The sequence below is a fragment of the Macaca thibetana genome, chromosome 8 (genome assembly GCF_024542745.1).
Source record: "Macaca thibetana thibetana isolate TM-01 chromosome 8, ASM2454274v1, whole genome shotgun sequence".
NCBI lineage: Eukaryota > Metazoa > Chordata > Mammalia > Primates > Cercopithecidae > Macaca > Macaca thibetana.
Genome location: NC_065585.1, coordinates 46,452,501 through 46,479,077, shown reverse-complemented (window position 1 = coordinate 46,479,077; position 26,577 = coordinate 46,452,501). Strand labels below are relative to the sequence as shown.

The 26,577-nt window shown below is 35.6% G+C and overlaps 1 protein-coding gene across 6 annotated transcripts in view; it reads right to left on the bottom strand.

Annotated features, from left to right (window-relative positions):
* STK3 (serine/threonine kinase 3) overlaps positions 1-26,577 on the bottom strand; it is a 332,138-nt gene that overhangs the window by 196,842 nt on the left and 108,719 nt on the right. The gene's annotated exons all lie outside the window — the stretch shown is intronic.

Below are 26,577 nucleotides of genomic sequence, written 5' to 3'. Positions count from 1 at the left end.
AATAACTGAGTCCAGATATTTTTCCCATTGTTGCTGTCAATCACTTTTCTAATTTATAATTTTAATTCTAATAAAAACTTTAGCATAACAAGAAAGACAAACTAAAACTACTCAGGAATTTTTATGCAAAACTTCCAATTATGTGTCCTCAACTCTTTTACTCCAACATGAATTCACAAACTCTGACAGATGTTTTATAACTGTTTAAATATTTAGTCAGTAAAAGGATAAAATTTTTAAAAAACAGAATGATTTCATTCTTTTCAAAAACCAGGGTGGTCTATGGGCAATTTTGGTACTAGCGGTGTTGCCGGGGGAACAAAATGAAAACAGGTGTCATCAAATTCAAATTAAAGATTTACTTCTATTTTAAACCACCTTAAACAATGTTTCCATAAACTTTCTAACTGATACTACTATAAATTTGACAATATTTTATAACAAGAAAAGGATTATAAATTGTCTGTAGACCATCAAATTTTAACTGTAACAAATTTTGACTGATTGGCAACACTTCCTTTTAAAAAACTTTTTCATTAAATATGCAGCATCATTTTAAAGGCTGAATGTATAAAAGGCAAGTTAAAATAAGAAAAGAGAGCAAGTATAGACTCTGATAGTCTTTTCTGGGAGATTTTACTTTGTTTTGAGCCTATGCTGTTTTAAAAATAAAAAATGAAGTACAAAGCAATGTAAATTCACAACATATAAGGAAAAAGTTATACAATTAGTAACATGACAATCGTAACTTTTCCTCATAAACTTAATTGAACTATAATCTTTAATGTTAAAAAAATCCATTAACTTTTGTTTCTTATTTTGATAATGAAAAGAGTATAAATGCTTGGTTTCTACCATTAAACAGTACTTATTTTTATGCTTAAAAGAGATGATGAAGCAAGTGACTCACCATATAAAAGTTAATCAATGTTTAAAAATACACTACAGTATTAGACACTTTCTCAGTTGTTTAATACAGTTTCAGTGACAAAATACACTTAACTTTGTTAAAAGCTTTAATTAAGAAATGAGCATATAAGAAATTTTTAAATAGGTAATATTGCATATTGGTTGATGTTCTTCTTAATAAAACCATTTAAGATTCTTTCAGAATGGATTAAATACTTACCCAGTGAGGATTCTAGATACAGGTAAGATGAGGTGTACATTCTTCAGTATTATTAACTTAAAACAGAATTAATTTCTCTTTGTATTCAGTTTTGACACGTGAAAACTTCTTACACTTTTAGGGGCATTTAATCTTGCACTAAGGAGAGTCCTTTTATCTTAATTGTGAAAAATCAAATTCCATTGTCATTTCAAATCTTTCAGACAGTTCAAAGTTTTATTTTTAGCAGTGCTTTAGGGAAGCACAAGTTGGTTGACTAGTGTGGAATCATAACTCACAGTCAGCTCCACTAGTTGGATTCTTTCCAATACTTATTAGTTTCATCAACTAGTTTTCAAAAAAGCTTAATGTTTCAGTATTAATAGATAAAGGTCTTTGAAACTAATATTTCTAGCTTAAAGTTTCCCCCATTAAACTGTATTTATAAAAATAATACAAATAAAATCTTTTTTCAGATTAGTACATGTACTTTAATAGTAAAAGAAAAATATACAGCATTAAATAATGTTGAACAATACAAAACTTCCTTTACAGTTACAGTTTTAAATAATCTCACTTGTGTATAATTATAAAATTACTATACTCATCTATTGCTTACTTTGAAAGTGATTAATCAAAGTCAGAGAAAGCCAACCATCAAATGAAGTGTGTTTCAAATTTCCTTCTTAGAGGCACATCAAAAAAAGATGAGTCAATTTTACTTTAATTAAAACCTTAAGAATATGAAATAAATGTTTTCTATATAATTCCAATTATATTTCAATTGTGTTCAGCTTTCAAACTGCCTCTGCTACTTGATTACACATGCCACGTTAATCTTGTCTTTTAAATCATATAAACAGTTCTAAAAAAAAGACTTGGATTTTTTATTGTTCTAGTAGGTATTGTTCTAGAAGCAAGATTCCTCTAATTGATCATAACACCAAGCCTACCCCTTAGCTGACAGTTCAGATGTGTGTTTTTGGTTGGTTCAAATACAGGAAGACACCCTTTGTATGTATTTGACTAATTAGTCAAAGAATAAGAAAACAGGGGAAAGAAATTTATCTAAAATATTTTTTGACTAATATATAGCAGTCTTCCAAAAATTCAAAGTGGAATTTTAGAGAAACTACATGTTCTAACATGTTCTCTTAGGGTGCTTCAAACAGATCGTCAAGGAAGTATCCCCCAAAAAATCAATGAACACCCAGAATACTGGGTCTTCAACAGAATCAAGCAACATGCTACACAACTGAGGATAACGAAGTATCAGTCCCTACAACACTTGTGTCAAACAAATCTGTTTCTCTTTTTACCTTACTTACCTCCTTTCTCCTACACTGTTCTATTTATGGCCTAACCCTTCGAAGATACCCAAACACAGGAAAGATTAACGATCCCTTTCACACGATAGAAGAAATAACTCACTGATAAAATGAAGAGATGTTCAGAAGGCTGTAGCTGCTGGCATTCTTCCACCATAAGCTTCTCCACTTATATCTGTAGTAGATAACTGTACTTTTAGATAACTTTTCAACCCTTTTGAAGGGTTTCAGGTTAACTAATACTTGAAAATTAGTATTCACAACACTGTATATAAAAATGAATAGAGGTCAGGCGTAGTAGGTCATGCCTGTAAATCCCAGCACTTTGGGAGGCCAAGGCAAGTAGACTGCTTGAGTCCAGGAGTTTGAGACCAGCCTGGGCAACATGGTGAAACCCCATCTCTACAAAAAATACAAATATTAGCCAGGCATGGTGGTGTGTGCCTATAGTACCAGCTACTCCAGAGGCTGAGGCAAGCAGGTGCCTAGGCTCAAGGGGTTGCAGTGAACCGTGATCGCACTACTGCTCTCCAGCCTGGGTTACAGAGTGAGGCCTCATCTCAAAAAAAAAACAACAAAGAAAAAAGAAAATGAAAGAAGTGCTGACTCAGAATCAGAAAAGAGGTACTGACTCATGATAAGCAACAATCTAGATGCAAATAAAAATCATTAGATTTAATGTAACATCTTTAGGCTCAAATGGAAGCTCGTTAAATATGAAGTCAATCAACACTGATAGAGGCAGGAAGCAGACAAATCCTAGTCAGACAGGGTGAAACCCCACCTTCAAGCCAAAAACAGCCTGAAACCCATGACCCAAAGACAGAACTTCTATTCCTGTTTGCCTGCTCTTTCCCAATTGGTTCTTTCTGAATAATGCTTTTTAACCAATCAAATGTTGCCTTTTCCAATACTACCTATGGCCCACAGCCCCCTCATCCTGTGCCTATAAAAACCTCAGATCCAGCCACACTGAGAGAGATGACCCAACTTTGGGTGAGAGACCACCATCCTGTCCCCTCTCTAGACTGAGAGCTGCTTCATCATTCAATAAAATTCTCCATCCTCATCACCCTTCAATTGTCAGCATGACCTCATTCTTCTCGGACATGGGACAAGAACTCGAGACCCACTGAATGCGGGGGCTGAGTGTGTAGTCATGGCAGCTGTGGGATCCACACTGGAGTGCAAGCCAGATGTGGCCCAGCAGGCTGAGTAGATGGGGCACCTGCTCCTGTGAGCCCAGCAAAGGGGCCAAGAAAAATCCTGCATCAACACTATTTAAATGTTAAAGGATGTCAATACAAATAACATGTATAACACACTAAAAATATATTGCTGATAAGGCAAAATGAAATTAGAGAATGTAAAATAAAGCTCTCTGGGGTTAGAACCTTCTCTTATAACATTCTGTCAATGGCTGAACTTCCAGAAACATTACCTATGAAATTAAGGACAGCCTTTGTAATATTGAAGGGCTAACTCCTTACATCGAGACAGCACCCAGAACTATTGTCTGAATCCATCTGAGGGGGAAAAAACCCATTTCCACGTAAGAAACAAAGCAGAGACAAAGTTCATTACAGCTACATATAAATGGAAATGCCATAAATTACATAAAAGCTCATACAACGAAGAAATTAGCAATGTGGTTATTTGTATACATACAAAGACAGCAGAAAATAAAGTATTTTACATTATATGAAAACAAAATGCCTATGAACTCACTGATAAAGTTCTTTGAGAAATATGCTGAGATTTTTGTATATAAATTTTTTGGTTTGGGGTTTTTGTTGTTGTTTTTTGAGACAGGGTCTCTCGCTCTGTCATCCAGGCTAGAGTGCAGCGGTGCAATCATGGCTCACTGTAGCCTTCACTTCCTGGGCTCAAAAGATCTTCCCACCTCAGCTTCCAGAGTAGCTAGGACCATAGGCACATACCACCACACTTGGCTACTTTTTAAAACATCTTTTGTAGATAACAGTGATATGGTTTGGTTCTGTATCCCCACCCAAATCTTACCTTGAATTGTAATAATCCTCAGGTATCAAGGGTGGGACGAGGTGGAGATAACTGAATCACAGGGGCAGTTTCCCTTAGCTGTTCTCATGATAGTGAGTGAGTTCTCATGAGATGTGATGGTTTTATAAAGGGCTTCCCCTTTGCTCGCCACTCATTCTCTCTCCTGCCGCCCTGTGAAGAGGTGCCTTCCACCATGATTATAAGTTTCCTCAGGCCTTCTCAGCCATGTGGAACTGTCAGTCAATTAAACCTCTTTTCTTTACAAATTACCCAGTCTCGGGTATTTCCTCATAGCAGCATGAGAACGAACTAATACAGACAGGGTCTCTCAAACTTGCCTATGCTGGTCTTGAACTCCTGGGCTCAAGTGATCCCCCAACTTCAGCCTCCCAAATATGTAGACCCAGCACTTTGGAAGGCTGAGGCAAGGTGGTGGGCAGGGAAGGTTGGGGGGCTTGAGGTCTCAAAGAGCTATGATCCTGCCACTGCACCCCAGCCTGGGCAACAGAGAGAAAACCTTGTATGGGAAAGAAAGAATTTTTGTTGTGTTTTGTTTTACAGCTTTGGGAAAGATCTTTTCTATAGAATCATATATCTGATATTACAACAAAATTATGACTCAAAAATCTGTTTTACATAAAATCTGTCATCTACATGTCTTCAAGCTAATTACTTAAAGAACATCACCATCTCTTCCACAGGCACTAGCACATTTAGAAAAGAAAGAGGTTTGGGTTTTGTTTTGTTTTGTTTTTCTGTATTCAAAGTTCAGCTAAGTAAAGAAATAATTATTTTCCCAAAGGTTTCACAGCAATTGCCTCAGTAAATTAAAAGAATGCGTTCCTATTAGCAAAGCCATATAATTTAAGAGTAAAGGGTTATTTAAGATGACTTAACTTTTCTCAAATAAAAAAGTGAAAAGTTAGGTGGCAATACAGTTAATGACCAGAATTCTGGAAAACTGCCAAATTCAGGCACACTCTAACCATCAAGTTATTACTATTTAGTGGAGGTGGGGGGCAGTCATGAAGAACCTTTTATGCAGGTTTAAATTTTACATACAGAGAAGCCATATAATTATTGTGAAATACTTCAAGGGATTCAAGAAGAAACTACGACACTTTGCTGTGTTTCTTTAAAAAAAAGGCTTATTTACTGACTTTGAGTGGTATTTAGTTCCAAAAATACCAAAAATATCAGAAAGATAATATCTATATTTAATATTTGGTATTACGTATTTTGGTTATGGCTTCTAAAATGTTCTCATAGCCCAAGCACTCAGCTATTCGACCTAAATTTTTCCAGTTGCCTCAATGTTACATAATTCCCTTTTCAATTTTGTTCAGTCATACTTAGGACTTACTTTATACAAGGATGAATAAAACACTACTTTACATCTAGGTCACAAGACCAGGATATAAAGTCCAGTGTCTGGGTTCTAATCCTGGTTCTACCAATTACTAGTTCTTTATTCTCTCTATACCTTACTTTTATCATCTGTAAGCTGTAGATATAATAATAACACCCACAAAATAGGGTTTGATGTGAGAATCAAATAAGTTAGCATACAAAAAATACTCAGAACACAACCATATAAAGAAATAAAATGCGTGCTACAACATAAATGAACCTCGAAAACATTATGCTAAGTGAAAGAAGCCAGACACAAGGGTCACATATTACATGATTCCATTTAGATAAAATATATACATCCATAAAGACAGAATGCAAACTGGTGGTTGCCAGGATCGGAGGGATGGGGAGGGGCGGGTGGGATGGTGGAGAATGGGGATACAATGCTTAAGAAGTACCAGGCTATATTTTGGAGTGAAAAAAAATGTTTTAGAACTAGATAAGAGTTCTGAATGCCACTGAACTGTTCACTTTAGAATGCTTAATTTTATGTTATATGAAATTCATCTCAATAATTTCAAATTTAAAAAAAAAAATAAAAAACAATTTATTAACACCATCCAAAAAACACTTAGAAAAACAGTAGTGATACAAAATGAGTTCAGTAAATGTACACTATAGTTATCAATGCCACATAAACTGCTAAATATGTAGAATCCTATGTTACATTCCAAAGATTAAATATACATAGGTTTGGAGTTTATGTTTTAAGTATTCATTTTAACAATTTATTTCTTTTATTTTTTATTTACTTTATTTTATTTTATTTTTTTGAGACAGGCTCTCACTCTGTTGCCCAGGCTGGAGTGCAGTGGTGCAATCTCGGCTCACTGCAAGCTCCGCCTCCCGGGTTCACGCCATTCTCCTGCCTCAGCATCCCGAGTAGCTGGGACTATAGGTGCCCGCCACCACACCCGGCTAATTTTTTGTATTTTTAGTAGAGATGGGGTTTCACCATGTTAGCCAAGATGGTCTCCATCTCCTGACTTCATGATCCGCCAGCCTCGGCCTCCCAAAGTGCTGGGATTACAGGCGTGAGCCACCACGCCCGGCCACAATTTATTTCTTTTAAATTCAGCATGAAATTATGTAATTCATCTACAAGGAACTCTCACTTCCTCCAAAAGAGACACTCGGAGAGAAAATACATATGAAAAATGGCAACTAAAAATTTATTTTGTACATTTACTGCTACATGTTATCCAAGTTATGTTATTTTAACATACAGTGCTTATGTGTCAAACTATCTTGGAAATAAAGAGATGACATGCATAAAGAAAATATACACAAAAGGACAACCAAATAATTATTTTATAAATTTAATCCCACAAATTGTAAATATTATATTGTTACATTCAGTTGTTTAAATAATATAATATATAAAATATCACTAAAAGACTCATACACATATTTATAAACTCAATAAAATGTTCAATTTGTGATGAATCAGAAAAAATGAGTAAACATCGTCATAATGGGATACAAAAATGGAATTTAGAACTGCATCAGCCTGGAGAAAGTGAATTTAAAAAAAGACATAATCATAGGGCTAGATTTGTGGATATGAAAAATCAATGAATTCATTTTCCTTTTTTGAGGCAAAAAAAGGTCAAAGTAAAAAAAGTATTCTATATATCAAACTTAACACATTTATACTATAGTTTAAAGAATAATGTAAACAAATGAAAAGATCACAGTTCCCAAATAATTACAGCAGCCAAAAGGTCAAGTCTAAAAACCCTTCACTTCAAATAAAAAGCTACTAGAAGAGACTATGAGGCACTTTCTACTAATATCTCAAAAGAAAACCCATGAAATATTCAAAAGCAAGAGAATAATTCATGTTTTCCGTTTCTCTGCCCCACATATTTGTTTTACTATTAGAAGAAGGCTGTTTTTTTTGTTTTCTTTGTCATGCCTAATGTTTATCTCATAAATTTCTATTAAATGTGTTACCAAAAGTTCCTGTTGAGAATGGTAACTACTTTTCAAATATACATTTATAAACAACAAAAGAGAAAACTGTCATTAATTTTAATATGAAATTAAATTATTAGAATAAACTTTCAAACACACATTGACAGCAGTCAAAGAATCGTGGCATGATACTTCCTTCACTGTTTCAAAAGCACAGAGTTTAGGTCAAACTTCTTAAAACGGCCAAATGTTTTAACAAGTAAAGAAAAATACACATTAAGTGCTTCATGAATAAAAGTAGTTCAAATGAACAAGTCTTGTGGAAAAGAAAGCACTGTATACATTTTATATCAAACATGCCAAGACTGTTAATAACACTACACTACACTATATATGAGAAAGAACTCTCCCATTACAAGAATTGTTATATTAAAAATATACATGTTATCTTTTTCTGTAAAGATCTTTAAACAAGTCAGCTAGCTTCCTGAAGTGATGTAAATGTGATTCAACCTAAAGGTGTGATTTTCTTGCATGTCATGAGTTCCATAAATATTTGAATATAAATATTATGCATTTTATAAGCCATCTTATCTGTATGTCTATAAAAAAATGGCTGAGCTATGGAAAAACAGTATGGTTGTTCCTCAAAAAAAGTAAGCATGAAATTATCATACGATCCAGCAATTCCACTTCTGGGTATATACCTAAAAGAATTAAAAGCAGGGACTTGGGCCGGGCGTAGTGGCTCACGCCTGTAATCCCAGCACTTTGGGAGGCCAAGGCAGGTGGATCATGAGGTCAGGAGATGGAGACCATCCTGGCCAACACGGTGAAACCCTGTCTCTACTAAAAATACAAAAAATTAGCCAGGCATGGTGGCGGGCGCCTGTAGTCCCAGCTACTCGGGAGGCTGAGGCAGGAGAATGGTGTGAACCTGGGAGGCGGAGCTTGCAGTGAGCCGAGATTGTGCCACTGCACTCTAGCCTGGGTGACAGAGTGAGACTCTGTCTCAAAAAAAAAAAAAAAAAGCAGGGACTCAAACAGAGTATTTGTGCATCCACATTCATAGCATGATTCACAAGAGCCAAAAGGTGGAAACAATCGAAGTGTCCATCAACAGATGCAAAGATAAACAAAATGATGTGTCTGTATAAATGAAATATTATTCAGCCATAAAAAGGAAATGAAATTCTGATACTACAAGATGAGTGAACCTTGAATACATTGTGCTATATGAAAGCAGCCAGACACAAAAGGACAAATATTTCTTGATTCCACTTACATGAGGTACCTAGAATAGTCAGATTTATAGAAATAGAAAATACAATGGTTGTAACTTGAAGCTAGAGGAGAAAGTAGTAGGAAGTAACTGTTTAACAGGCATAGAGTTTCAGTTTGGGATGATGAAAAGTTCTAGAGATGAACAGTGGTGATGTTGCAGAGTAATAAAAAAGTAATGCCACTTAAAAACAGTTAAACGGGGCGGGGTGCAGTGGCTCACGCCTGTAGTCCCAGCACTTTGGGAGGGCGAGGCGGGTGGATCACGCGAGGTCAGGAGTTGGAGACCATTCAGCCCGATCAACATGGTGAAACCCCACCTCTACTACAAATACAAAAATTAGCCAGGCGTGGTAGCACATGACTATAATCCCAGCTACCTGGGAGGCTGAGGCAGGAGAATCACTTGAACCTGAGAGGCACAGTTTGCAGTGAACTGAGATCATGCCATTGCACTCCAGCCTGGGGAACACGAGCGAAAATCTGTCTTTTTTTTAAAAAAAAGTTAAACGGTAAATTTTGTTAAGTGTATTTTGCCACAATAAAAAAGGAAAAAAATAAGTTGTGTGTATGGATGGTAGTGATGGCTGTATAACAGTGTAAATGTGTATATAACATCTCTGAATTGTACACTTAAAAATGGTTAAAATGGTGAATTTATGCTTATTTCCACAATATTTTTAAAAGTTGGTTAAGGTCTTTCAGTAATTAGCTTCACTCTAAATTATTTTTAAGGCAGATCAAAATATAGTTGCTCAGAGGCTTCTAAATACTTTGCAAGCAACTGAACCACCACTATAGCTAACCAGCACCCCTAAACTAATTATTGCCTAGCAAAGTATTACTGTCCTTCAACCCACTGGCCCTGCCTAAGTCTGGCAACCATATAAAATGCTTGATACTGCTTCTGCATTAATAAGCAGTGAGCTCTTCAAATATAACACTTGATGTCCAGGGCAGGAGCAGGTTATAGACACAGTATGCTTAAATCTATTTTCCCCATGGTTGATGACTAGACTTAAATCCTCAATCACATTTCCCTGCTACCTGACTGGGGTCTTGTTTCATTATCTGTCACCCATGGTCCTACTCCTTACATCTTTAATCCTCTCCTCTGGTCCTACATCTCATTCTAAAATCAGACTAAGTCTCCTCATGCTATTAAAATCTTCCCTGGACTCTGACACCTTCAAATTTCCCCGCCCGCATTCCCCAACTTACTCCTCTTCTTGGCTACCAAACACCTCTACCTGCCATTCATTTCTGGGTCCCCCAGGAATTGACTTTTGCCCGCTACTTGACTGAACTACACTCCTGAAAGTTAACCATGACCTCCAATCTGATAACTTATTATTCATACTACCCAAACTAAAACTCCAATTTGATAACCTATTATTCATACTACCCAAACTAAAGGCAAAAAAGAAGAAAGAAGAAGAAAAACAAAGGAAGAAGGAAGAAGGAAGAAAAGGAAGGAAGAAGGAAGGAAGAAGGAAGGAAAAGGAGACGGAGATGGAGACAGAGAAGAAGACAAACATTTGTAAAAGGTCATCAGTCACAACCTCCTTAAAACTATTTTCTCCCTTGGCTGAAATTCTAATTCTTGTCTTACTCTCTGGCCTCTCTTTTATCTCCTTCCACCAAATCTCCAAATATGGGTACTTGTCATTCTGCCTTCACCCTTTGTCTTCCCTCTCCTAGGAATTTTTCGGAACTTTTCTTCTTGAAACTTTGCAAAACATGTGAAAATGATTTTTACATTTTATATGAATACCATCAGCACAAGAGGTAGCCGAAGGAGTCAGGTAGTCAGAGAACAATTCCACCTACCCCAGTAACTGAGTAGCTGGCAACAGAGGTATGCTTCCCTACTGCCCATGTATATATCAGTGTCCAAGGTTAAGAAAACCATATTTGTATTTTTTGGCAGGTACAATACATTTTAAATGAAAAAAACATTTAGAATGTTTTCTTTTTTAAATGATTGTACTGCTAGAAGGAAGTATCTAACAATCTGTTCATTATTAATTGCATGTTTTCTGATATGGTTAATTATTTAGGCTTGATGTAATCATTCAGCTGGTTAAGACTGCTTACTGATATAAAGTTAAAGATAGGATGTATAAATGCAATGTAAATATCAGTTTCTTAAGGTTAAAAATAATAATAATTTCCTCCAATAGAGAGTTCTTAACATTTTACGTGGAAATAAAATTTGTAGAAAAGAAACAGAAAATTGAAATCCATAGAGAATTGATATGCTATACCTTAAAACTTATCACCAGAATACTTAAATTCTTAAAAAGTATAATTTATGATATTTAATAAACAATTTGAGTATGAAAAATTAAAACCATGGACTTTTTTAAACTTTAGGATTAATGTCTAGTAATGGCTTCTTTGCTTAAGTTGCTTCCTTTTGCCTTAAACAAAGAAACCATACATCTTAAAGTTTTATCATAAAAGCAGAATGTATATGAAATTATTTCACTTTCACAATTTTTAAAATATTTTAAGGCTCAAAAACTTAAGGATATGTGAAAGTGATCAAGATGTGGTGATAAAGGAAAAAAAGAAAGTTATAAAACAATGTAATCTCATGATTCCAATTTTGGTTAAAAACCAGTATGTACTGATGGGCACAGTAGACACACAAAGTACACAGAAGCCTATATATCAAAACGTTAATGGTAAATCTTGAGGTAGTACAAGTGATTTTTATTTTCTTCCTTATACTTTGTTTTCTTCCTTTACACCTTTATTCCTTTTTATAGCAAACATGCATCACATTTATAGCTGAGTTTCGTGGAAGAATAAACTCTATATTTCATTCCATTTCTGCCTTCCTGCTTATATTTTGATAGACTAGAAAAGGACCATCTTCCAAAGCTGTGCAGAGTAACTTTTTAGCATTGCCAGTGTTCTCAAGTACCTAATCCATCACCAAATCCTGTTAATCCACTTACAAAATACACCAGAATTCAAGTACTCACTATTTTCACTGCTTCTTCAAGAGAAGTCACCGTCATCTCTTGGTTTATGCAAAAGTCTCCTAACTAGTCTACGTAATTCCACCCTTACCGCCTTTTAGGCTCTCATGTCACTCCTCTACTTAGAAATCCTGTGACTTCTCATCTCATTCAGCATAAAAGTCTAAGCACTGATTGTAACCTTCAAGGTTCTATGATCTGGACCAGGAATCACCAGGCACACTCCCACTTCAGCACCACAGAACTTGCAGTAAGTTGGCTCTACCTAGATATTCTACACCCAGATACCCTCATTTTCTTCAGCTTTTTATTCAAGTATCATCTTCTCAATAAGGCCTTCACTGGCAATCCAACACAACACATCAACCACTCCACCCCACCCTTGAAATTTCCTATCTCGTTTCCCTGTTTTATTTTTTCTGCTCTGGCACTTATGACTATCTAACACACATGATGTATTTATTTATTTATTTGTGATATTATCTCCCTCCCTCAGTAGAATATAAACTCTATAAAGAGAAATTTTTACCTTTGCTTTCCCTGCTGCTATATTCCTAGTACCTAGAACAGTCCCAAGTACATGGTAAGTACCCAATATATATCTACTGAATAAACAGATAAACGCATTCCAGTGAATCCACAAGCTTAAACCCACAGCTTCTCAGTTACAGTAATGGTTGGCTCAATGCATGTCATGAAATGATAGCAACACATTTATTCATATTCTGAGAATCAATCACTTTCTAAGTGACTTTGCATAGGGCAAGAGAGCTGAAGAACAGCTATAGTAAACAATAATGCAGACATATTTTCTCAAGCCTAAAAGGGAGCATCTAGGATCTTAGCTTCAAAATTCATGAATAAAATTATGACTTGATTTGGTGTAACAAAGATAATGTACTCTGAGATCATATTGCTGTTATTGTTCGTACTAAAAAGTAAGCAAAACTGTCTAAAATCATATTGTTACTTTTCTAACTTTTCCACTAGAATATTCAATTCCAGTCTGTGAAACTGGATATATAACTTTCCTTATGCAAACAAAAAAATAGCTGAATATCATACTGCTATGCACCTGAGTATCTGTTATCTGCAAGATCTTTGGATCTTTTATAAACACCAATCAATGCTGTGCAGACAGAGCTAAGGGGGAAAGGCAATTAGATACTGTGAAAAAATGGAGGCAATCAGAAGAAATACAGTCCATGGTGGCAGTGACAGAGCTAAGCAGGAGGTATGGATAATCTGGGTAAGTGCCATGGAAAAATAAATATCATGATTGAACTTGAGGCAAATGGAAACAGTTCAAATTGGCTTCATACACTACTCTGTGAAACATATGATGTCCATATGTCCATTACCAACAAACTGAAACATGGAAAATAACAAAAGCCAATGCTATGATGGCTATAAGAACACACCCAATGCCAGTCTCTACCACACTGCAGCAGCATAACTTACTCTAGCTGCCAGGTAAGTTAGCTAAGAAGTCAAAAGCAATAAGAAAAAGAGGAGAAAGAACTAACTAAAAACTGTTCTCCTTCCCTACAGAAGACAAAGTTGGGATCGATACTAGAAAGTAAAATGTAACAACAATAAAGGCTGAAAAGTAAAGTGCAATTTTTTCTCTGTAGACAGTTTCTAAAAGTATAAACTACTTTGGAATTAAAGAAGGCAACATTTTATCCAAAACTACAAATGATTTAAGATCCAGAGAACTAAATAAAATAACAGAGGAATAAGATGGAATAACTTCCAAATAAAAAATTATAAATATGACCTTTCAAGTTTTGAAATACATAATAGAGTATAAAAAGAAACTGACCAAAAGATGTGGTGGGAATCCATTACGTTTTACATCAGTTTCAATAAGTCTACCACATTTTCCTTCTACAGTTTCTAACACCACCTTTTTCTGTTGTTGTTGTTTTTTGCTGTTGTTGTTGTTGTTGGTTTTTTTTGAGACCGAGTCTCACTCTGTCACCCAGGTTGGAATGCAGTGGCATGATCTCGGCTCACTGCAACCTCCACCTCCTGGATTCAAGCGATTCTCCTGCCCCTGCCTCAGCCTCCCAAGTAGCTGGGACTAGAGGTGTGCGCCACCACACACAGCTAATTTTTGTATTTTTAGTGGAGACGGGGTTTCACCATGTTGGTCAGGCTGGTCTTGAACTCCTGACCTCATGATCCAACCACCTTGACCTCCCAAAGTGCTGGGATTACACGCGTGAGCCACTGCGCCCGGCCTCTAACCCCCACCTTTCTATACTCTCTAACCCCCTAAGTGATTCATCTTCAAGATACAACAAGAGTTGACATAAAAGAAGTAGAGCTTAACTTAGGCAAGTGTCATGAAGGACCAATTTACACAGCAAAGCCAAAATTGTAAAAAAAAAATAAAAATATAAATATAAATTTTGTATAATTTTTAAGTCTTAAAGCCTATCTGGTGGTACTGACCTTTTCAACCAATCAAAACCAGGCCAGTCAGATGAACTATATAAAAATAATATGTACAACGATTATATATCCATAATAATTAAAAAGAATGTTTAAGAAAATAATCTCAGCACTTATTCAGAAATATACTAGTGTCACTCAAACTATACAGTAATGAAATTCAGCAGCTAAAAATATATAACTATTTTACAGTAAATATCAATGTCATTCCTGTTTCAACCTGACTTCCCATTCTACCCCTAAACTCCCAAACTTGAAACCAACTACAATTTCTTGAGTAGCTGGAGTGTGGTTTAGGAAAGGAAGCTATGCTTGTTTGTATGGAATCTGCCATTTCCTCCCTGCCAAAACACTTGTTTAAAAAGTCATGTAATATTTCTATTAAATTGTAAATGCAGTCGACAAGGAAATGGCCTACTAGCAGTGTATTACCTTTGTGGCAGTGCCAACGGGCCTACAGCAAAATAGTGCACATGATAATTTCAACATGCATTCCCAAGTAACAAAATTGTGCTTTACATAAATACCACAGAACCTGAGCAAGATCCAGAAAAAGCAATGAAAATCTGCCCAAGCTTTCATGCTTGCCTATATCAATTGTATGTCATAACTAAAGCAAAATAGAAAAGCATCTACATATGTTCAAGAAGCTTGTGAAGTTAGATCATATAACCCTGGGAAAACTATTGCAACTTAAATCTGTGTATTTCTTGTTAACCACTGTAACAACTCACTAATAAAAATGAAGAAAAACCATGGATATCAAATGAACCAAAATGTACTAACTACATACAAGTCCTTAAAGATCATGATGCAACTTATTAACAGGAACATATGTTCAGTGTAAGCCACAATTGTTATGTTAAATTATTTCTTTCTTTGATATCATTCATTTGATTACAGAATGTAAGAGATTCACGAGCCTTCCAATTAAAATGGTGACCTTCAGTTTGTAAGTCACTTACTGAAATGCTTAAAAAGTCACCACCGATCATTTATTTCTTACCTTGCATTGCATAGCACCACTACATTTAATTATGCCAATTAAATAATCCCAGATGTAATAAAGATGGTTCTATTCATGTAAAAGTTATACTTAAAACCAAGTTAACATAATTAAATAATTAATCTGTAATTAATAGTCTTCTAGGACAGCTGAATTCTATTCTACAGCAATTTAACTAATATGCATATTTATTTTGTAAGTCAGGTATGTCTCGTCTTTCTTTTTAAAAATGTCAATCGATGCATAATTTCAAAATTTAAACCTGATAGAGACACCATTTCCTCCAAAAATGTAAATTTTTTAAGTGTTATACACATGAAATTAGAGTAAATACCTGCCTTCAGTATACCTCCTTCCACCTTTCTACCCTATACATGCCAAGTTATTTATGTCTCCTAAAATAAATGCTAGCTTAAATCTCTGGCACAAAGTTACTACTGCTGGCTTAGAATAAAATAAAACTTACTATGACCAACAGAGTAAGTCCACACAATTGCTTTTAAGGTATAAATCTTCAATAAAGCTTAACAGTTTTCTGTTAAACCAGTTTTCATCCCCAATTAGCAAACCAAAGCTACTATATCCTAAGGCCAGCATTAAAGGTGCCCACTGCCAATTTTTCTGATCTCTAGTAAGGAACAGGAACTAAAGTGCCAAAAAAGAAATAAATAATATAAATTATATTAATTTAAAATTTAAATGTTAAATAAATAAATTGTGCTAAGTAAAAGTTTGAAAGGCAAGCTGTAAGGGATGACAGTTCTTTCAAGTTGGATTTGATTAGCATTTAATTACTTTCATTTTTTAATTTATTTCATTGATTTCTTATTCTAAGTTGTAAGTACAACACTTATTATTTTAAGAAAGAAAAATCTGAGCTTACTAGATTTCAGTATTAACACCACAGAAGCATCTTTGAGATAGGAAAGGAAATCAAGCACATATTCAACAAAAATATTTATTGGATATTCTTATGTTAGAATCTGCTAGATTCATTTAGACACACAAAGATGAAACATACTTGAATTTAAAACTTAGATCTAGCAGGGAAATAAAACAACTATATCAAAATAACTATGATAATACACAGTAAGTTTAAAAGTGCCATAAGAAAATTATAGATAAAGTGATATGAGAATTCAAAGAAAGAAAATATTTTTTAAATCAGTAGGATGAGGAACTTCTAACAATAATTAGACTTATCTAAAACTAAGTTTTCCAGAAGTAGAAAGATTATGGGACGAAGACATCATAATCTATGGCAAGATTTTTAAATCTGGTTCCAGACTGAAATGCATGATATGCTATGATAAAGAAAATAGTAAACAAAACACTATCCTAAATATACAATGTAACAAGAAACCCTCTTGAGGGTCACTGATATTAAGAACCACAGTTTTCAATTATTTTGGATCAAGGAATCCTTGTTTCAAGGAGTCATTATTTTCATTTTGATGGAAAACTATGAACTATCTTATCAGAAAAATACATACCTGCACAAACATCAATATTTAAGCGCAATTTCATAAGATGTGTTGACTGAATTCTCTGCCCCAGAAACGGCTCATTCTACCCTCTTGTGAATCATGGTTTCCATTACTGGGCTAGTATGTAGTATAGGTGAAAATGAAGAAGTAAAAAATAACTGTTTTTCTCCATTAGAAAAGAGAAAATGCATTGCAGTCCTAATAGGCTCATTATGTTCATACTGCTTCCAGTAGAGGCTGCAGAAGACATCTCAGCAGCCATAAGCAGGAACTTAAAAGTTTTCAGTAACCTCCCCTGGCTAGCAATAAACGGTCAATAAGCAGGTTCAGGCACAGAAACAGTAAATCCTTTGGGTACTGTGTAACGTCCTAATATCTCGCATCCTACTGAATGTCCTACAAAAAAATCAGGTGATGAAAACCAGCTGCTCGATCCTTCTACAGCGCAAAGTTCCTTAAGTAACAATGGTAAATATTATTAAACGGGCATCCTCTGTAAGAACCTGAACGAATTTATAGTCTCAATATGTTACTTCAAAAGCAACTTCATAAAGCTAGCTCATATTTCTACAGTAGTATTTTACATGTATTGTTCATATACACTGTCCCTTCTGATCTTCAAAAAGAACTCTGTGAAGTAGATAGATGAGGGTCCATTATAACTAATTCACAGATAACAAAATTGATTCAAGTCTCACAAGTCTCAAACATCAGGTCACACCATTATTACGTAGCAACAATGGAAGCATTCAGACTTAGTTAGAATTTGGATTTCCAACGCCTGGTTCAGTAATTATTGCTCTACAGATTCAAATTAAAAACCATTACTGGTTCATAAAATCAATGTAATGGATTTGGACCACACAAATGAAAAGATGTAACAGAATAGAATACTGTGATAGAACAGAAGTCAGAGTGAAACACAAATAAAGAAAATAAGTATGGTTTCATGTACATTTTGTTTCACTTATGTGTGTGTGTGTCTGCACACATGTGCATAATGGGTCACACTGTGAAAATATTTCTACTATGAACCACAATTTTAAAAGTCTGAAATGTAAATGTCATCTTTCAATCATTAATAAATCAATTTAACTTGTCTCCTTCAAATTCTCCCACACAAATACACAGAAATATTGCATTTGTCAGTATCCCACATTAAAATCCTAAAAAGATGAAATGTAGTATAATTCTTTCTCGGTAAGTATTACCCTAAGCAATACTTAATGGAAACATGTCTCCAAAACTGTAATTCATATTTATATAATTTGTATTTCAGTAGGAAAATAATTGCTTCCTCAATAGTTACCAAACTAATCATGTGTACAGAGCACTTGGCAATACCAACAGCAAGGTTACAATACAGATTAAGAGTAGGAATGCCTCTTTCCTGTGTGAGCATCAGGGGTGACCCCAGCAGGCTTAATCAAGAGAAGCTGAGACTTGTTTATTCTCTTCACTTGTTCATGTCTTAAAGAATAGTAACTCTGACAAGACAAAAATATGTTGAAACTGTCACTGTAATAAACCTTAATCCCCAATTTAGGGGCTAGAATGCCTTGTACCACCATCACCCTTCAATGTGTATCAGGACCACAAAGCAGAGAACTCTAACTTTCAAATGGAATAAAAATCCATGTCTTGGAAGCAGTACTGAAATTCTCTGATGATCCCATTTCTCCCACTCCTCTGGATCCTTGGATGATCTGAAAGTACAGTTAACAGAATCAAGGTATCAGCTAAAATAAGCAAAAAAAATAGGGAAGAGAAAGGAAAGGAAACCAAAGGTAGAGACGGGGGTGAGGTGAGACTATTTGCCTACACGTCCTGTCAGGAAACAAAAAAATCAAAGGACAACGGTAAGAAGAAAAGTAAAAAAGGAAGATAAAGGTAAGTTCAAGGGAGAAATGCAAGTAAAGTATATAATGACAAAATAATAAAATCTTTGTCTACAACCATATGATATTATGTAATTTAATATATACATATAACTGAATAAATGTTTTACAGTGTATAGTTTTCTATTCTAACCAACAAAACTCTTATCTACCCTTTCCTATTAAATAAAACAGAAATCTAAATGATTCTAACATTAAAATGCTAGTTATCACTGAATTATAAATTCCAAAACAACAGGGAATATGGCTGCTGTGCTTACTACTATTACTTCATAACAGCTCAAGTGATACCTGATAAGTGTGCACCAAGTTTCTACAGAAGGAAATAAAGGAAAGGGAAAGGGAGTAAAAGAAAACAGGAAGGCACTCTAGATGACATTTCATTTCTCTGACACAAAACCACCAATTTGGGAGAGTAGATATACTGTCCAACTGGTCCCAAGGCCAAATTTATTGCCTTTATGTTAGAATATGCATTTCTTACATTCTAACATTAATATTAAATCAAAAATAAGTTAATATTAATGATTAAATTTAGTATTGACAACAACATGAGAATGTCCCATCATAAGAATATACACATTCACATGGCAGAAAATTTCAAGAGTATCATTCTCATTACTAAAAGATTCATTAATAATTGTTTGTACTCCAAGGCCAGGCGCGGTGGCTCACGCCTGTAATCCCAGCACTCTGGGAGGCCAAGACAGGCGGATCACGAGGTCAGGAGATCAAGACCATCCTAGCTAATATGGTGAAACCCCATCTCTACTAAAAAATACAAAAAAAAAAAAAAAAAAAAAAAAAACTAGCCAGGAGGGCGGGCGCCTGTTGTCCCAGCTACTCAGGAGGTGAGGCAGGAGAATGGTGTAAACCCAGGAGGCGGAGCTTGCAGTGAGCTGAGATCCGGCCACTGCACTCCAGCCTGGGCGACTGAGTGAGACTCTGTCTCAAAAAAAAAAAGAATTATTTGTACTCCAAAAGTTCCCACTAGCTCCCAAGCAATGAATCCTAACTAGAATGAAATGTATGAAATAACAGATACAGAACTCAGAATATGGATGTCAAAGAAACTCAACAAGATCCAAGAGAAAGTTGAAATCCAACACAAAGGAAACAGAAGAACAATATAAGATTTGAAGGACGGCATAGTTATTTTAAGAAAGAACCAAACAGAACCTCTGGAACTGAAAAATTCACTAGAGGAATTTCGAAATATAGTTGGAAGCCTTAACAACAGACTAGACCAAGCAAAAGAAAGAATTTCTGAGACTGAAGATCAGTTCTTCAAATCAACCCAGTCAGATAAAAATAAAAGTAATTTTTAAAAATGAAAAAAGCCTTCAAGAAATATGAGATTACATAAAATAACCAAATATGTGATTTAGTGGCATTCCTGAGAGAGAAGAGAGAGTGAGCAACTTGGAAAACATATTTGAGGATAGATATAATTCAGAAAAAATTTCCACAATCTTGCTAGAGGGGTCAACATGCAGATATACAAGAAATCCAGATAACTCCTACAAGATACTACACAAAATGACTATTCCCCAGGCACACAGTCATCAGACCATCCAAGGTCAGCCAAAAGAAAAAACCTTAAAGGCAGCTAGAGAAAAGTGTCGTATGAACTGCAAAGCAGCAGTCTCCAAACTTTTTGGCACCAGGGACCGGTGTCATGGATGACAAGTTTTCCACGGATGGGGCTGGAGGGGGTGGTTTAGGGATGAAACTGTTCCACCTCAGTTCATCAGGCATTAGAGTTTCATAAGGACTGCGCAACCCAGATCCCTTGCACGTGCAGTTCACAAAAGGGTTCATGCTCCTAAGAGAATCCAATGTCACTGATGATCTGAGAGGAGGCGGAGCTTAGGTTGTAATTCTTGATCGCCCACTGCCCACCTCCAGCTATGTGACCTGGTTCCTAATAGTCCATGGACCAGTACCACTCTGTGGTCCAGGGATTGGGGGACCCCTGCCTCTAAAGGGAAACCCATCAGACTAACAGTAAACTTCTCAGCAGAAATCCTACAAAGCAGACAAGATTAGGGGCCAATTTTGAGCATTCTTAAAAGAAATTACAGCCAAGAATTTCATATCTTGCCAAACTAAGCTTCATAAATGAAGGAAACATAACGTATTTCCCAGACAAGCAATTACTAAGCAAATTTGTCATTGCCAGACCAGCCCTTCAAGAGATGCTTAAGAGAGGTCTAAACATGGAAACAAAAGAATGACATTTACTAATACAAAAGCACACATAAAGCACATAACCCACAGACTCTATAAAGTAACTATACAATCCAGACTACAAAGCAACTAGCTAACAACCCTATGACGGGAACGAAACCTCACATATCAATATTAACCTTGAATATAATGGGCCTAAATGGCCCACTTAAAAGACATAGAGTGGCAAACTGGAAAAAACAAACAAAATCCATCTTTCTTTTATCTGCAAGAGAACCATCTCACAAGTAACAACACCCATAGACTCACAGTAAATGAATGGAGAAAGATCAGGTAAACGGAAAACAAAGAAGAGCAGACGTTTTATACTAGATAAAACAGACTTTAAACAAACAACAGTAAAAAAAGACAAAAAAGAGCATTATATAATTTTTTAAAAGGGTTCAATTATGCAAGAAGACTTAACTATCCTAAATATATACACACTCAACACTGGAGCACCCAGATTTATGAAAACAATTACTTTTAGACATAAGAAAAGATGTTGACAGTCACACAATAACAGTGGGAGACTTCAACACCCCACTGACAGCATTAGACTGATCATCAAGGCAGAACTCTAAGAAAGAAATTCTGGACTTAAATTTAATGCTTGACCAACTGAACCTGATAGACATCTACAGAATACTCTACCAAACAACCACAGAATATACATTCTTCTCATATGTACATAGAACATACTCAAAGATTGACCACATGCTCAATCATAAGCAAGTCTCAATAAATTCAAAAAAAGCAAAATCATACCAGGCATCTTCTCAGACCACAATGGAATAAAAATAAAAACCAACACCAAGAGGAACTCTCAAAACCACACAAATACGTGAAAACTAAACAACGTGCTCCTGAATGACTTTTGGGTAAACAATGAAATTAAGGCATAAATCAAAAAGTTCTTTGAAAAAAATGAAAACAGAGACACAACATACCAAAACCTCTGGGGTACAGCAAAAGCAGTGTTAAGAGGAAAGTTTAGAGTGCTAAATGCCTACACCAAGAAAATTGATCTCAAATTGACAATCTAACCTCACACCTAAAGGAACAAAAAAACAAGAAAAACTAAACCCAAAGCTAGGAGAAGGAAAGAAATAAGTAAAGTCAGAGTAGAACTAAATGAAATTGAGAACAAAAAACCATACAAAAGATCAATGAAACAAAAAGTTGTTTTTTTGAAAGGATGAATAAAACTGACAGAGACTGCTACCTAGATTTAAAAAGGAAAGAGAGAAGATCCAAATAGGCACAATCAGAAATAACCAAGGTGACATCACAACAAAGCCCACAGAAATACAGCAATGCTCAGAGGCTACCATGAACATTTCAATACATACAAAGTAGAAAATCTAGAGAAAATTGATTAATTCCTGAAAACACACAACCTCCAAGATTGAACTAGGAAGAAACAAAAATCCTGAAGAGACCAACAAGTAACAAGATTGAATCAGAAATTAAACACCTACCAATGAATAAAAGCCCCCAAAAAGAGAGATTCACAGCCGAATTCTACCAGTACTAATGAAACCATTACAAACAATCAAAGAGGAGGGCCTCCTCCCTAACTCATTCCACAAAGCCAGTATCATCCTGATATCAAAATCTGGCAAAGACATAACAAAAAAAGAAAATTACAAGCCAATATCCCTGATGAACATAAGACACAAAATTCCTCAACAAAATACTAGCACACTGAGCTAGGTGGAATGGCTCACATCTATAATCCCAGCACTTTGGGAGGCTAAGGCAGAAGGATCACTGGAGCTCAGGAGTTTGACACCAGCCTGGGCAATATATTGAGATCCCATCTCTCCAGAAAAATTTTTTTAATTAGCCAGGTACAGTGGCACATGCTTGTAGTCCTAGCTACTCAGAAGGCTGAGATGGGAAGATCACTTGAGCCTGTGATGTCAAGGCTGCAGTGAGCCATGGCTGCACCACTGCACCGGAGCCTGGGTGACAAAGTAAGCCTGTCTCAAGAAAAAAAATATATATATGAGCAAACCAAATCCAGCAGCACATCAAAAACTTAATTCACCACAATCAAGTGGGCTTTATTCCCAGGATGTAAGGATGATTCAACATATGCAAGTCAGTAAATGATTTACCACATAAGGAGAATTAAAAACAAAAACCATATAATTATCTCAATAGACACAGAAAAGGTTTTTGATAAAATCCTATACCCCTTCATTATAAAAATCTACAACAAACTTGTCATCACAACATACCTTAACATAATAAGAGTTATCTATTACAAACTCACAGCCAACATCATACTGAAAGGGCAAAAGCTAGATGCATTCCCTTAAGAACTGGGACAAGACAAAGATGTCCACTCTCACCATTCCTATTCATTATGTTACTGGAAGTCCTAGCCAGAGCAATGAGGCAAGAGAAAGAAATAAAAGACATACAAATAGGAAAAAAAGAAGTCAAATTATCTCTCTTCACTGACAACATAATTGTATACTAGAAAATCCTAAAGATTCTGTCAAAAGACTCCTAGGCCTGATAAATGATTTCAGCAGTCTCAGGATATAAAGTCAATGTACAAAAATCAGTAGCACTGCTATACACTAATAATGTTCAAGCTGAGAGCCAAGTCAAGAATGCAATGCCATTTACAATGCCTACCGAAAAAAAAAAAAAAATTAGGAATATACCTAACCAAGGAGGTGAAGGATATCCACAAGGAGAACTACAAAAGACTACTAAAAGATATCAGAGACGACACAAATAGAAGAGCATTCCATGTTCCCAGGTTGGACGAATCAATATTGTTAAAAATGGTCATACTGCCCAAAGCAATCTACAGATTCAATGCTATTCCTATCAAACTACCATCATCTTTTTCACGGAATTAGAAAAAAACTATTCTAAAATTTATATGGAACCAAAAAGGAACCCAAATAGCCAAGGCAATTCTAAGCAAAAAGAACAAAGCCAGAGACATCAATTTACCTGACTTCAAACTATACTACATGGCTACTGTAACCAAAACAGCAAGGTACTGTACAAAAATAGAAACATAGACCAATGGAACAGAACAGAGGCATACAAAAATAATGAGATCATGCCCTTTGCAGGAATGTGGACGCAGCTGGAGGCCACAGTCCTAAGCAAACTAACACAGAAACAGAAAACCAAATACTGCATGTTCTCACTTACAAGTGGGAGCTGAATACTGGGTTCACATGGACATAACTATGGAAACAATAGACACTAGGAACTCTAAAAGGAAGAAAGGGGTGGAGAGGACAAGGGCTGAAAAACTTCCTATTGGATACTATGTTCGCTATCTGGGTGACAGGATCAGCAGAAGCCCAAACCTCAGCACCATGCAATATACCCTTGTAACAAACCTGCACATGTACCACCACTAAACCTAAAATAAAAATGGAAATTTAAATAATATAAATAAACTGTGAAAAAAATATTTTTAAAAAATAATTTCCAAAGAATTTTGAAATGCTGATTTACAATTATTAAATATTTACACAACTTCTTCAGAATACATCTATTGCATAATGCAGAGTACATATATATGATTAAATAAAAATAATCCTCTACTTGGTAGACAACTAAGTCATTTGCACAGAAACAGTGAAAAGCATTCTGATTCAAAGATGTCTCAATATAGTGATTACAAAGAAGACATACAAAGGGACTCAGACTGTGTATTATAATTGGGGTGCAGAAAGTGATATGAGGACAACTGGAAAGACAATAAACAGGCAGCAAAAAGTTAAAAGAGTAAGAGACCGTAACCAGCAATGAAAAACAAGCAGGTCAGTACTAAAGAGAGGTTAAACAAAAAACCCAATTTAAAAATGGGCAAAAGAGCGCCAGGGAACAGTGGCTCACGCCTGTAATCCCAACACTTTGGGAAGCCAAGGCGGATAGATCACAAGGTCAAGAGATCAAGACCATCCTGGTCAACATGGTGAAACCCCGTCTCTACTAAAAATACAAAAATTAGCTGGGTGTGGTGGCACACACCTGTAATCCCAGCTACTCGGGAGGCTGAGGCAGGAAAATCACTTGAACCTGGGAGGTGGAGGTTGCAGTGAGCCAAGATAGCACCACTGTACTTCAGCCTGGGTAACAGAGCGAGACCCTGCCTCAAAAAAAAGAAATAAAAAGGGCAAAGAAATTGAATAGACAGTTCCCAAAAGATACACATAATGAACAATGGAAGATAAGCATATGAAAAGATGTTCAATATCACTAGCCATCAGAGAAATGCAGATCAAAACTACAATGAGATGCCACTTCACTCCCATTACAATGGCCACTAGCAAAGAAAAACAACAGAAAATAACAAGTGCTGACAGGAATGTGAAGAAACTGGAACTCTCATACATTGGTGGTAGGAATGTAAAATGGTACAGCTGCTGTGGAAAACAGTATGGAGGTTCCTCAAAAAATTAAACAGTCTTGAATTGACGATTGTGGATCCAGTTCATGGTAGCATTATTCACAAAAGCCAAAAGGTGGAAGAAACCCAAGTGTCCATCAACAGATGAATGAATAAACAAAATGTGCTATATACATACGAAAAAATATTATTCAGGCTTTAAAAGGAAGCAAATTCTGACACATTCTACAATGTGTATAAATTATTGAAAACATTAGGCTACATAAAACACACACACAAAAGAAGAAATATTGTACGATTCTACTTATATGAGGTATTTAGAATAGTCAAACTCATAGAGACAGGAAGTAGAATACTGGTTACAAGGGGCTGGGGCAAGAGGATATGGAGAATTATTGTTTAATGGGTACAGGGTTTCAGTTTGAGATAATAAAAAAATTTCTAGAAATAGTGGTAATGATTGCACAATAATGTAAATGTACTTTACGGCAATGAATTGTATAGAGTACTTTAAAATGGTTAAAATGATAAATTTTATGTTATATATTACTCATTAATCTTAATTATAATCTTAAATTATATAATTATAATTATACTATATAATTGTTAATCTTAAATTATACATAATTATTAATCTTAAATTTTCTTCCTCTCTCTATTTGAAAGAAGAGAACATATTATGGGGAGTGTAGTGAGTTGAAAAATGACCATCCTCAGAAGATATGTCCACATCCTAATCTCTGAAACCTCTAAATGTTACACAATTTCCGGGGGCAGGGGGAGAATACAATTTATGCAGATATAATTAAGTTAAGAATCTTGAAAGCAGAAGATCATCCTGGATCATCTGAGTGGGCCCTAAATCCAATGACAAGTGCCCTTATAAGAGAAAGGCAGAAAGAAATTTGAGGTAGACACAAAAGAGGACACAGGGCTGGGTGCAGTGGCTCACGCCTGTCATCTCAGCACTTTGGGAAGCCAAGGCAGACAGACTGCTTAAGCTCAAGAGTTCGAGACCAGACTGGGCAACATGGTGAACCCC